Source organism: Myxocyprinus asiaticus, chromosome 20 (genome assembly GCF_019703515.2).
Source record: "Myxocyprinus asiaticus isolate MX2 ecotype Aquarium Trade chromosome 20, UBuf_Myxa_2, whole genome shotgun sequence".
In the NCBI taxonomy this organism is placed as follows: Eukaryota; Metazoa; Chordata; class Actinopteri; order Cypriniformes; family Catostomidae; genus Myxocyprinus; species Myxocyprinus asiaticus.
In genome coordinates this window covers 29,182,091-29,194,889 of record NC_059363.1, presented here as the reverse complement: position 1 = coordinate 29,194,889, position 12,799 = coordinate 29,182,091, and positions in this window count along the sequence as shown.

Sequence of the window (12,799 nt, the reverse complement as noted above, 5' to 3'; positions counted from 1 at the left end):
TTTCAGCCACAGAAGCAATGACAAAAATGCAGGTCTTTCTCTCCACAGATCGCCGTTATTAGCGCTGTATCACTGTTGGCTGCTATGTCTTACTGAACTTGTCATGGAGCCCTTTCCATTTTTAGCGAATCTGATCTGATTCCATTAACACCGAAATCTCTTGTATGTTGTAGCCAAGCTGTCTTTGTGACGTTTGTGTTGAACATCATATTAAAATGTGTTCTTCTGAACAACCTTGGAGAGACTGACTTCAAAGTTCAGCATCGCCAAGTTCTCGTAGGTCAAATATTTCAGGGATTTGCGCGGACAAGAGAGATATCACTAAACAAACACCTTAGCAGAACAATAATATCAGTGCATTTTGTCAAAATTTTAAGGCGAACCAAAAGAAGCCTAGTAATTTTAAATTGGCCTTAACGGATAGGTCTCTCCAGGTACTAGAACCCATTGTTTTTATCTCACAAGTCTATAATGAAGTCTCTTATCCCAAGTCAAACTGTAGGACAGTGACACATCCTCAGCTTCTGAGGACTTGAGCGATGCACCTGCGGCTAAAAAAACAACACAGATGCCCTTGTAGCTGCACAAGGAGGTCATACACTGGAAATCTGCCATCCATCCATCCATCTAGAAGCTTCTGCTCTTAACTGCCCTCCATTTTTCTTCATAAAAAGGCCTCTGTTGGCTGAGAGGCGACTGGGACCCGGCAATGGCTGGCATGCATGAGGCTGCTCCATCACCTGTGAAGGGCCATATGAGCGGGCACTCTGAGGAACCAGTAAATAAACACATTAAAGTGTAGTGGGGACACAGCTGCGGCCATAAAGTAAGAAGGTCCTCTCGCATGATCCCTCACTATAATGGCCTTTTGAAGGACCTGGGAGGTTAATTATGAATTTGAGACTTGTGCCCAAATACTTTGCCAGTGCTCTGAGATTCTCCCCCTCCACCGCAGTCCCAAAGAAACTTGCAGCGGTTATCATATAGCCTACTCAATTATGTGGCTGTGAATGGAAAGGGGCTTTTACTCACATATTAATTCTATGAATACCAATAGCTGTGTTTTGCAAAACACAATTAGTGCAGACGATGGCTCTATATTCTTTGAGGAAGCTGACACTTGCACACACGGTGTGAGTTCTGACACTCAGGAGGTTGTGAGCCCCAACACGTTACGAATAAATTTATCTGAAAATCGTACAGATGCAGTTGTACACGACTTTACTACCTGTGAATTCCGAAGCAACCGCATGAATTTTCGTGCTATTTATCATTATAAAACATAAAGCCACAGGAGGAGATTTTAATTCCTTGTGGCAGAAATAGCTTGTGTTTTAGAAATAAAAAAGAATACATATATGGCTGGGGGCTGCATTAACTGAAAACTCTCCATCATTTACTGTTTTTTTGAATATTGACTGATAATTACTCCAAATGCTGTCGGACATTTGATAGATTCAGATTTCGAAGGGAGGCTGTCTGATTTCTTGACTGCATCCATCCATCATAACGTCAGTGTGTTACTGTCAGTTGTTGCATGATAATAAAGCGCACAAAAAGTACAAAATTAAAAAGTGCATAAAATTGGCACACGTTTCTGCCAATTATACTTCAACATGACGTTTATAGCTGAATTCTGAATTATTTTAGTGGAGTACCTGTATTATCAGTGGAGCACCTGTATTATCATTGTGCTTATTATCATTGTGCTTCAGATGTGCTTGCTTTTCATCTGTATCATGCATGTTGATATTAGACATACTGAAGAATATCTGTGAAGTGTTGTCCATATGAGTGAGCTTTAAAGCCGCATGTAGCCAGCAAAGTTTTAAAATCTTCTTTTAGTGCTGCGGTTAATTGACTTTTAGAACTTTCACCCTAGAAGTCCTTGGTTTCACCAGACTCGCACTTTGGGAGTCAATAAAAATCTATGGTAAAACTTTACAATAAGGTTCCATTCTTTAACATTAGTTAATGCATTAGTTAATCATTGTTAATGTTAGTTAATAAAAATACAATTGTTCATTGTTTGTTCATGTTAGTTAATAGTGAATTGACTAATGTTAAAAAGTACAACTTTTGATTTAAAAAACGTATTAGTATATGTTGAAATTAACATGAACTAAGATTAATAAAAGTATTGTTCATTGTTAGTTCATGTTAACTAATGTTGTTAACTAATGTTAACAAATGGAACCTTACTGTAAAGTGTTACCAAATCTATCATATATCCACTGTCATGCATATACCATAACAATGGATGCTACATGCCCCTGAATGTATCGCTAGAGCTGAAATGAATACAAGTATGATGGAAAATAGACCATGACAGAAATTTTACAACTTAGTCCATTAGAGGGATAATTTATTTTTCTAGCACAATTTCTAGGTATAGCAAAGGATTTGTTTGAAGATTACAGAATATGACATTTCTGTAGAATCCTTCTGAGTGATGTATTCGTGAATATCATGGGGAAAGCACTGTTGTAACATGCCCATTTTCTAGAAATGCCCAAAAAGAAATTTCAAAAAGCTTTATGAACACTCAGTTTTTATAGATTATGCGAGTTGTGATGCCTGCTCCTGATTGGTCAGCTTCAGGAAGATCGCTAAATCGGCTCATTCAACGGCACACACCTCACAAATTCACGGCGACAGTGCCCAGATTTTTTAGAAATGTTTAAATATTATTGGGAGATCATAAGCCGCTCGGCTCCATTCGTAATTCCTCACACATGATGAGAACCTCGACCACACCAAAGATTTCCAAGCAATTTCTCCCAACAGGAAAAAATCAATTAGGAGCTTGCACAACAGGCGAAAATCGCTCTGTGTACGCCCAGCCTAAGCTGGATTGCTGTTCATAGCTGGTCTCCCTGCCTGGTAAGGCTGGTCTGTTTGCTGGTTTTAGAGGGGTTTTCACCACTTGCCAGCTGGTCAAGCTAAGTGAAGAGCTGACCGACGAGCTAAATCAGCTGAACATAACTTGGCCAGTATGGAAGACCAGCTAGACCTGCTTAAATTTAAAACTGCATAAAAGTTGGTTTAAGCTGTTTTTTGTTTTCTTCAGCAGGGTTATTATACATGTGTCCTCTTCTGAGAAGTTATTTTCAACCAATGTAATTGTTTGACCAGAGAAGAGAGATGTAAGGGAGTGATTTTTATTTAAATAGAGACTCCCTCTGCTACCATTCTCTGTACAGTATACTGTAGCTTTTCTGTTCTTTTCCCTCTCCATACTCACCAGGTTTCCTCAATGAATTTTCTTTTGGTGCCCTCCGGCTCTGGGAAGGAAGATTTTATGAGGTCACCTGCTGTCTGTGAGTGTGTCTTCCATATGACTCAGGCCTGACTGGCTGGCTGGACACCATGTAAATAATTGCTAAGTTTGTTTGGCCATTTCTTCCCACATGTCACTCCACCAGTGTAATCCTGACAAGTTAGCCTGTGGCACTAGAGGAACTGTTGAGTCATGAGGTCTTAGACTTTGAATAGCATACATAGCCTATGCTAGGAATAGCATACTACCTCTAGTTCTACTACAGTATTTCAGCAGTAAACATTATATGTTTATAATATGCTCACATCTGCTCACATCTGCTGAAAAGACCAGCATAGCTGGTGAACAGCATTTTTTACAGGCTTTTTAACTAGGTTAACCAGTGAGATGTCCTTGATTAACAAAATGTATCAGGAAAGTTGATGGTAAACACAGTGGCTATGCTGGTCTACCAGCAAAACCACCACACAAACCAAGCACTAACCAGTATAAATCAGCCTGGCAATTCAGAATGCAAATCTGTCAAATCTTTCTGTATACATGGAATACCTGGATGAATTGTTACGTGTCTTCCAATATGCAGTATACAGAGCCCACTGAATATACAGTATGCAGTATACAAAGCCCACTGAGAATACAGTATGCAGTATACAGAGCCCACTGCATGGAATACTGTATACACAATGTTATTGCTCAACTTGACCTTCCATTTCTAGTGTGACAAATTAACCCAAAGTAATATTAGAAATGATTTAGTTAACATCTTATTCTTCTCTCATTATGTGAAAGGACTGAATGTAGTTAAGACATTTTAACACAAAATTGGATTAAAATTTAAAAATAACATTTATATAACTAGACACTATTTGCTGAATTAAAGCTGGTAATGTGCATTAATGAGGTCATGTGACTACAATGTTGCATACTACTGTTTGAAAGTTAATCGTCGCAAATTGTAATCTTATTTTTGCAAATTGCACACTTCACATAGTAAGCAGTATTCAATGTTTGGTATACAGAATGCTAGTATTCCATTCCAAACATAGCCATAGTGTGAAACAGCAGCCTGATCTCATTAATATACATAGCTATTTGTACGTTAATATTTGTAACATTAAACGTACATGTTTTTACGTTTGAATAGACACTAAAACATACAATATGGACATTTGAAATCATCTAAAATGTAAAAATGTTTATGTATTTACAGCTTTAGAAACGTAAAATATTGACAAATCCATTACAATTATGTTTGAATACACGAATCGATTATAAATCTATTTGTTCATTTTTACTGTTTTATAGATATTTTAGATCCCTTAACCCTACCCCAACCTCTAAACATAACCACATTTCAACAATATAAAACATGTAACAAATAGATTAATGTACAGTAGCAATAAGTTTTGTTAAAATATATTCATTTGCATATATATATATATATATATTTTACAGCCGCTAATCCCACACCTACTCCTAAACCTAACCATAACCATTTATTAAGTATATAAAACTCATAACAGGCAGATAAATTTAATCACAATAATGTATTCAGAAAAATTCAGTACAAAAGTAATCCAAAGGGCGATGCGCTGCATCCGATGTGCTCCCTGACGGCATACATTATCATTGTGTGAGGTGGAGAGTAGAATTTACATTATTAATTGCTGTAAATCTTCTCCTGATGCACTCCAAAACGACGCTGTCATATGTCATTCAAACATATACATCTCGGAATACGGCATGTCGCAAACGGTCACGAGACACTTGAGCATTCGACATGAGCATTCGACATCACTGCTGTAAAACCGCTGGTCGTAATGCTTGAGGCGGTAATTTTTGAATTTTGAAAAGGAAACCAACAAAGGTTGACGGTTACAGCAGGCGCTGCGGTGGATGGAGATGGAGATCGCTGAATAAAATACTTGAATTTGGGTCTGTTCTTCACAGAAAGCAGTCTGAAGATTTTGAATTATCCGAGACGAGCCGGCGGACTCATCCTGAAGCCCGATCGGGGCAGACAAGCGTGCTGGGGAATGGGAGGTCCGTGGGGTATACCCGGCGGGGGTGGTCCCATTGGGGTCCCCAAATCGCCCCCAGTGCTAGCCGTGCTAGCCTCATACCCATGGGTAGAAGGACCGAGGCGGGGAGTCTCTGGGGTGGCTTGCTTTCTTACAAAAGCAAGCCGCGACCGCATCGTTGCCATGGATATGTTCTCGCAATGAGTACATGACCCATCCACGAATGCTGTCTCTGTGTGGGCAGCACCCAGACACGACAGACAGTGATCATGGCTGTCAGAAGGCGAGAGATAACGACCGCAACCAGGAATATCACACAAACGGAAAGTCTTTAAAAAGACATTCCATGTGTGCGGCTCTTTTAGAGAAATATACTCTTTAAGAGAAATATACTCTTTTATTTCTGCCGAAGCGCCCAGTGGCATTCTCTGCAGTGCACCAGTGCTGAGGGGGGAGAAGCCGCTGAAATGCGCCGTCAGATCCAGCAGAGGTGAATGAACAGCCGTGGGAATTCAGCTCAGTGAGCATCGACCGTTGTGTTGCATACCAGCTACTTTTATACCCGTATGTCCCGGGAAGTGGTATGCATATACCACTCGCCAATATTCACTGGCCTTTTATAAAAAACCAGAGGTGTTTCGGGCTCCCAAGTGTGACCCCTAGTGTCACTACATCGACACAACATCGAGTGAGTGACAGATAGGGAACAGGAAAATAAGAGTAATTTAATTCAATGTTAAAGTTAGCTCTAATTAGGTCAAATTTGTCTTCTGTTAAAAAGCTTTATCCATTTTATGTCTCAGTGCCTCACTATAAATGCTTTTCCCTTTCTCTGTGCAGGTTAAAGTTTGTGAGCCCACAGCATATATGAATGCAAGTGAAATTATTATTTTCTCTCTCTCTCTCTCTCTCTCTCTCTCTCTCTCTCTCTCTCTCTCTCTCTCTCAAAAGGTATCACAAATCCTATTGTGTTGAACATTTAAGAGCTTATAACCTTTGTTTAGGTGAAATAATTGTTAAATCAGTAGCAGATTTGAAAGACATGTTCCCCCTTTCTGTCTACATTAAGTAGAAGGCTTGCTTATGGTGCCAAAATGGATTCTACTTGTACAACATGGCTCAAGCAGATACATGTGCACTGTGTCACAAACATATTGTTGAAGACAATCCATCACAAACAGTCTAAGACTTTTTCGAAAACTGACCGACTCTTCCATTGGAGTCTCAGGTAAATTTTCTCAATTGCTGTCTTTTTATGCTTCATATATGCTTTTGGCATTCTGCTACTTCTTTCTTCTCTTGTTTGACTCTCATGTATTATGCATATTTGTATGTTCAGACAAATATCAACCTAAAGAACAAGTTCTACGCTGAGGTGGGCAAACGTACTCCATGACTGATGGCCACCTACAGACAGAAGGCTGTCCTCACTGGCAAGAAAGCAGAAGCAATGAGAAGCATTTTTGGTGCTAATAACTTTTGGGGTACATTTTATTTATTGTATTTTTTTATTTAAATTTGTTAATGTAGACAAATCACTTCAAAAAGAGATATTGATATCTGTCAAGTGATTAACAGTATTAAAGAAAAAACTTTTTTTTTTTTTTTGCTTTCACTTGCCACCTGCCCTTTATCGCCATTTCTGTCACACCTAAAACACTTGTCTCTTTTTTTTTTTTTCAGGAACACACTGATATCAACAACAGCTTCTTTTTGGCGCCTCTAGTCTACTTGTGTGAAGATGACTTTCAAGACCTGGAATGTAAGTTGTTATAAATCACCATTTGAGTTTTAAAGTTATTTATCCACTTGAAACACTCATGAAGTTCTGCCTTGTTTATCAGTCTGAAGAGGTGGATGATCCTTCCTTGTGAATGAAGACCTGAGATCTATTGTTCAGAAAGTTTGACCGTGCTTGGATTGATATTGTGCTGGAAGGTAACATTGTTCTGAGTGATTACCCTTTGCCTTATGCTTTTCTTCAGATGTTTAATTTGATTTATGTGATGAATTTCATGTTCAACTATCCTAAAGAATTGACCCATAACTTCAACTTCGTCAAAAAAGTCTTAATGGGCTTGGATGAATCAAAACCACAAGCAAATTATCTACTGATGAAATTATTTAAGAAATTTGCTGCATCTCTGGATGCATGAGTCCAATACACTTATTTTTCTTTATTCGTCTTAGTTTGATGTTTCTAACATGGTAAAATATTCTCCTCTAATACAGAGCTTTTTCTGAAATATATATATATATATATATATATATATATATATATATATATATATATATATATATATATCAGAATATATATATATATATATATATATATATATATATATAAATGTTTATATAAATATAAATGTTTTATTCATATAACATTTTAATTTTACTTTACATCTGAAATTGCATACTTTGTGATGATAAATATTGAGTGAACATCAATATGCATTTCCAACATTTTCCTAAATTAGTTTTCTGAGACAACACTAAATTGTATTTTGTGTTTGTGCTTTAAAGGAATAGCTCACCAAAAATGAATTCTCTCATCATTTACCCTCATGTTGTTTCAAACCTGTATGACTTCCTTCATTGGAGCACAAAGGCAGATAGATGTTAGGAAGAATGTTAGCCTCAGTCACCATTTACTTTAATATTTTTATTTTATTTTTTTTTCCACAGAAGAAAGCCTATGGCTTGAAACAAAATAAGGGTGATTCAATTATGGCAGAATTTTTATTTTAGGGTGAACTTTAATTTTTAATAAGTTGTTACATACTCTATACAGCAAGTGACATTTTCAAGAGTGGTTTTAGTATATGCTGTGTACATAATTTGTTTTCTGTAAGGGCAAAAAAACTGTCTTTTGTTTGCTTTTTGAACTTTCACAATTTAAACACTTGAATGTATTTACTGAAACTATGAATGCACAGTTTTTACTTTTTATTTCTTTGTAAAATTGTCACGATGTATGCAAAATAACTCTTACTTTTGTCCTGTCTGGTGGCTTTTCAATGCTTTTGTGAGGTGTAAACGTGTAATCCAGTTTAAAGTGATATAACCATGCCATGTATGATTTTAGTATGACAGGATTCTACATTTATTCAATTTCCACAATAAAATGTTTGTGTTTGCCCATTTTGAAATCTGCTTACTTGATGGACAATAAATTATTATTATTTTTATTGTATTTTTTTTTACTGTAAATTGATACTATTTAGTCAGTAAGGTAGTTAGTTTCATAAAGAAACGCTTTTTCATGTTCCAAATAATTAAAATATTAGAGTATTATATATATATATAATTAATATACATTTGAAGTAAAACATACTTAAAAAAACAAACAAACAAAAAATAAATATCTTTGAGTTATGGTAAATAAAATTATTAAAGTTAATAAACACAAAACTATTGAGTCCATTCAAATTAGCAATTCTGATTTTATTAAGTGTACTTGACTTCGAAGTTTCGAGGTAATACATTTCCACAAATGTTTTGAGTTATCTGAACTTATCCGGTTTTACAGTAAGCTAGTGGTAACTCCTTTATACAAATGTGTGTTTGTTGTTCAACATGAAATATTTTATCCTAGCTGTGATGCCATTAATTTAATCCCTATGACTTGCCCTGTGGCTACCATAATGACACATGCCATTAATTGTTTGTGAAAAGAAAAGAGAAGACAGGGAAAACAAGCTGTGACAATCTAATTACACTGGCTTCTTTTTTTGCTCCACTTGGTTTCAAAATAAACTATTGATATCAGTTATTAGATTAAGCAAACTGCTTGGTTACTTCGCACAGCTGTAGGCAGTGTACATATAGATATCCTATTGATCTTATTTACATAAGTTTTCTATTATTTCTCAGAGTGCACTCAGCATATTGAACTACAGACCTTAGAGTAATACAGATATGTATGGAATACTAGATATTGACCAACCACTTTTTTTCTTACCATTGGAAACAAAAACAAGAAGATTAAAAATACATTAAAATGATTTGGCCATAATTTACCTCTTTAAAATGATCAGATTAAGGGCCATAACCATGATAGACACAACCTCCCCCCACCCCTGCCCCCAAATATTCAGATTAGTAACTGATCACTATATGTTCACAATTCTTAAAGTTTATTTAAAACTACACTATGTAACTTTTTTGTTAAAAAAATAATAATAATAATAATAAAATCCATCTTCCAAACCATGTCTTTACCCAAATATACTTTGATAAACCTATAAAAATGATTCATATTTTAGAGCTGTCAGGACGTATTTCGCGGGAAATTGCATACATATGTAATTCGCCCGTGCGTGTTCACATCATATCCGTACACAGAGAAAATAAGCTCCGGCTACTGTAGCGCATGTATGGTGTGGGAGTAGCGTGAAGCTGAAAGTTTGTTGTCACAACGAACAAGAAAAACTGACTATGGATCATTCAAAATGGCAAACTTCCGGGGGAATCACCGGTTGTAAAAACAAAGAAACCCCGAACAGAGTAGAGTCTAAAAGCGAAAAGGGAAAGCGACAGAGTCCGTAATAAAACCCAAATCAACATCGGCTTGGCTTTTCAGAGGTGGCGACAACTGAAAGGATTTAAAAGCGACCCAGAGATGGCTTTTTTCTTACTTAACAGGTAAGATATTTTATTGATATGGTTTATGTATAGTTGTGTAATCATACACACACACACCTGTAGTGAAATACAATAATTATACTGTAATTGGTGCAGAACTTTTCATTTGCTAGCACACATGTGTATTTTTCTTTATAGCGGCAATAATTTATATAAATAAATTCTTTAGTCATAGGCTTGCCAAGGACATGTGAGTCTTGAAATAATGTTGACCACTGGTTAGTAACAATGACAATCTATACATTTTATTTTTTATTTATTTATATTTTTGGCCAGAATATCCTGCAGTTATAAAAACTTTACAATGTTTGACCTTATCAGACTAGCAATCGTTATGTCTAATGTTAACAAACATTGCCTAACTTTTGTAGTGTCATTTATATCAAAACATCAATGTTTCCAATAAGTTATAACAACAGCATAAGATATGGCACTTACCTGCTCAGATGACATGTTTTCAGATATCCGTCTTTCCTTTCTTTTGTTATTTATTTGTCCAATCGCTCTGATCAGATGTCCTGTATCTATGTGTGCCTCGAATCACATTTATCCGTGCAGAGGAGCAGAGCCGAAGCACAATTTGTGTCATTACCAAAACAATGTTCTTCCGTAAGACGCATGCAGTTTTATTTTTTAACCGCTAGAGGGCCAAAAATTACATAGTGTAGCTTTAATTGAGCTAAATTTAAAAATCCAATTCTTGAATATTTGGTTACATCCTTGGCCAGATTTGACCAATATATATATATATATATAAGTAGATTTGAAACTGGAAATTTACAGTTACTAAAATTTTTATAATAATAATAAAAAATAAATTAAATAAATAAACAGGACACAGAAAGAGACGTTATTTTTCATGCTGTTGCACTTGTGTGGCGTTATGTTATTCATGAGTGGACAAGTCCTAATGCATCTATGATCAATGCATATGTTCTTGTGCTGCAGCTGAACCCCCCCCCCCCCCCCACATGCACACAGACACAAATTCATCCACCCGAACATGCTTGCCTGGGGGACCTTGGAGAAGAGATAGGTCTGAACTTGTCCTCCACTGGGGAGCAAATCAAGTCCTGGTGCATTTTCATCAACTGTCATCGTCAGAAAGATATTTCTGCAGGGCCAGGCAGGAAATTATGCTATAAAATTACAGCTTCTCATAGGCCCTGTGTCATTCTCTCTTGCTTTCCTACAGCTGTTCCTTCAAACTGACTCATTGGAACCATTTATCTTTCCCCAACTTAAATACCCTCTCAACCAAACTGTATATGCTTCACTTTGCAAGCTCTGGGGTGTTTCTTTTTTTCTATCCCTTTTTGGTCTTCCTTTCTATCCCTTTTTGGTCTTCCTTTCCACCTCAAACTTTCCAGTTCCTGCTCTCTATTTCTGTATCTGTTTCTCCCTCATTCTATAGCTCTGTCCCAAAACCTAATGAGCTGCATATGTAGGCATCAATTTAAAAATCTAGCTAATAATTTAACTAATAAAAATAACCCTGCACTGAAAACCCTAATAAGTTGACTCAACTCAATAGATTGATCAAACATGTTTCCTCAATTGAATTGAGTAATGGCATCTCCAAAACATTAAGTTCACTTAACTTGGTATTCATATTGAACGCTCTTAACCATTTAAGTTAAGGTAACTTGATACAAATAGAATTAACTCAGATTTACTATTTAAATGTTGTTGTTGTTTCAATTTAATAATTTTAATTGAATGGACTCAAATGCAGGTCATACAAAAACAAAGCTTAAATAATGAACCCTTTTCACATATCTGGGTTTGCAGAGCGGTAGTAGAATCATAGTTGGGTAAACTTGAATGGCGGTGAATGGGAGACCACAACAAATTCATGTTGTAGCGCGAGGCACATATGGATTACATACTTATTTAATCAAATAGCAGCCTTTTACGATTTAATAATCACTTTGAGTCACATAGCGATCGGCTTTTCCAGAGTTGGAATCTGCCGTCATTACATCAGAGCTCCTTGGTCAAAACAACACAGAAACATTTCAAAATAAAAGCTCTGTCAAAAGGTACATTTATGGGAAATAGTATGACAGAAATATATCACTACTGTAAAGTTATGTACTATTCACTGTAATACTACTACTAATAATAAATCAGTAGTAATTGTATTATATTTAAGCAGTATCTAACATCTGTGATGCTCTGTTATGCAGCACTTTATTTGACAAAATATAACTCCAGTGTTGTATTTTGTATTGTGCTGTATATAAGCACTTAATTTGATAAAAAATAATAAAAATCATGTTGAAAATTAATTGTTATATTTTCATTTGATTAAAGTTTTAATGAATTCATTTATTTAAACACCATTTTGATGATAACATTTAAATAAACTGCTGAAATGTATAAAAAAAAAAAACAGGTATCGGACTCTGTATCAGTGAGTACCACAAATGAAGTTTCTGTACTCGTACTCATTCTCAAAAAAAAATGTATCAGGCCATCCCTAGTGAAAAGGGTCCATTAAGATTATAGCTGATTCTAGGTCAATCATTAAATTAACTAATTTGTCCACAGATATGCATAAATGTCTGTATTTCAGCTATGCATGCAAAAGGACAACTGATATAGTGTTAAAAGTGGCGGATTGAGGCATGGGCGACATGGGCATCTTGCCGGTGGCAGCACAAGGCGCCCTACACTGACAAGTGGGCGCCCTGAACTCCACCAGCCATCTAATTTACAATCACTCCCCCATGCAACAAAACAACATAACTAATTCTACAAAAAAGCTATCTCTACAAATTCTTAATAACAACTATTTAAATTTCCCCATATTTTCCCTTTGACTAAGGAAACATAATTAAATAATTCAAGC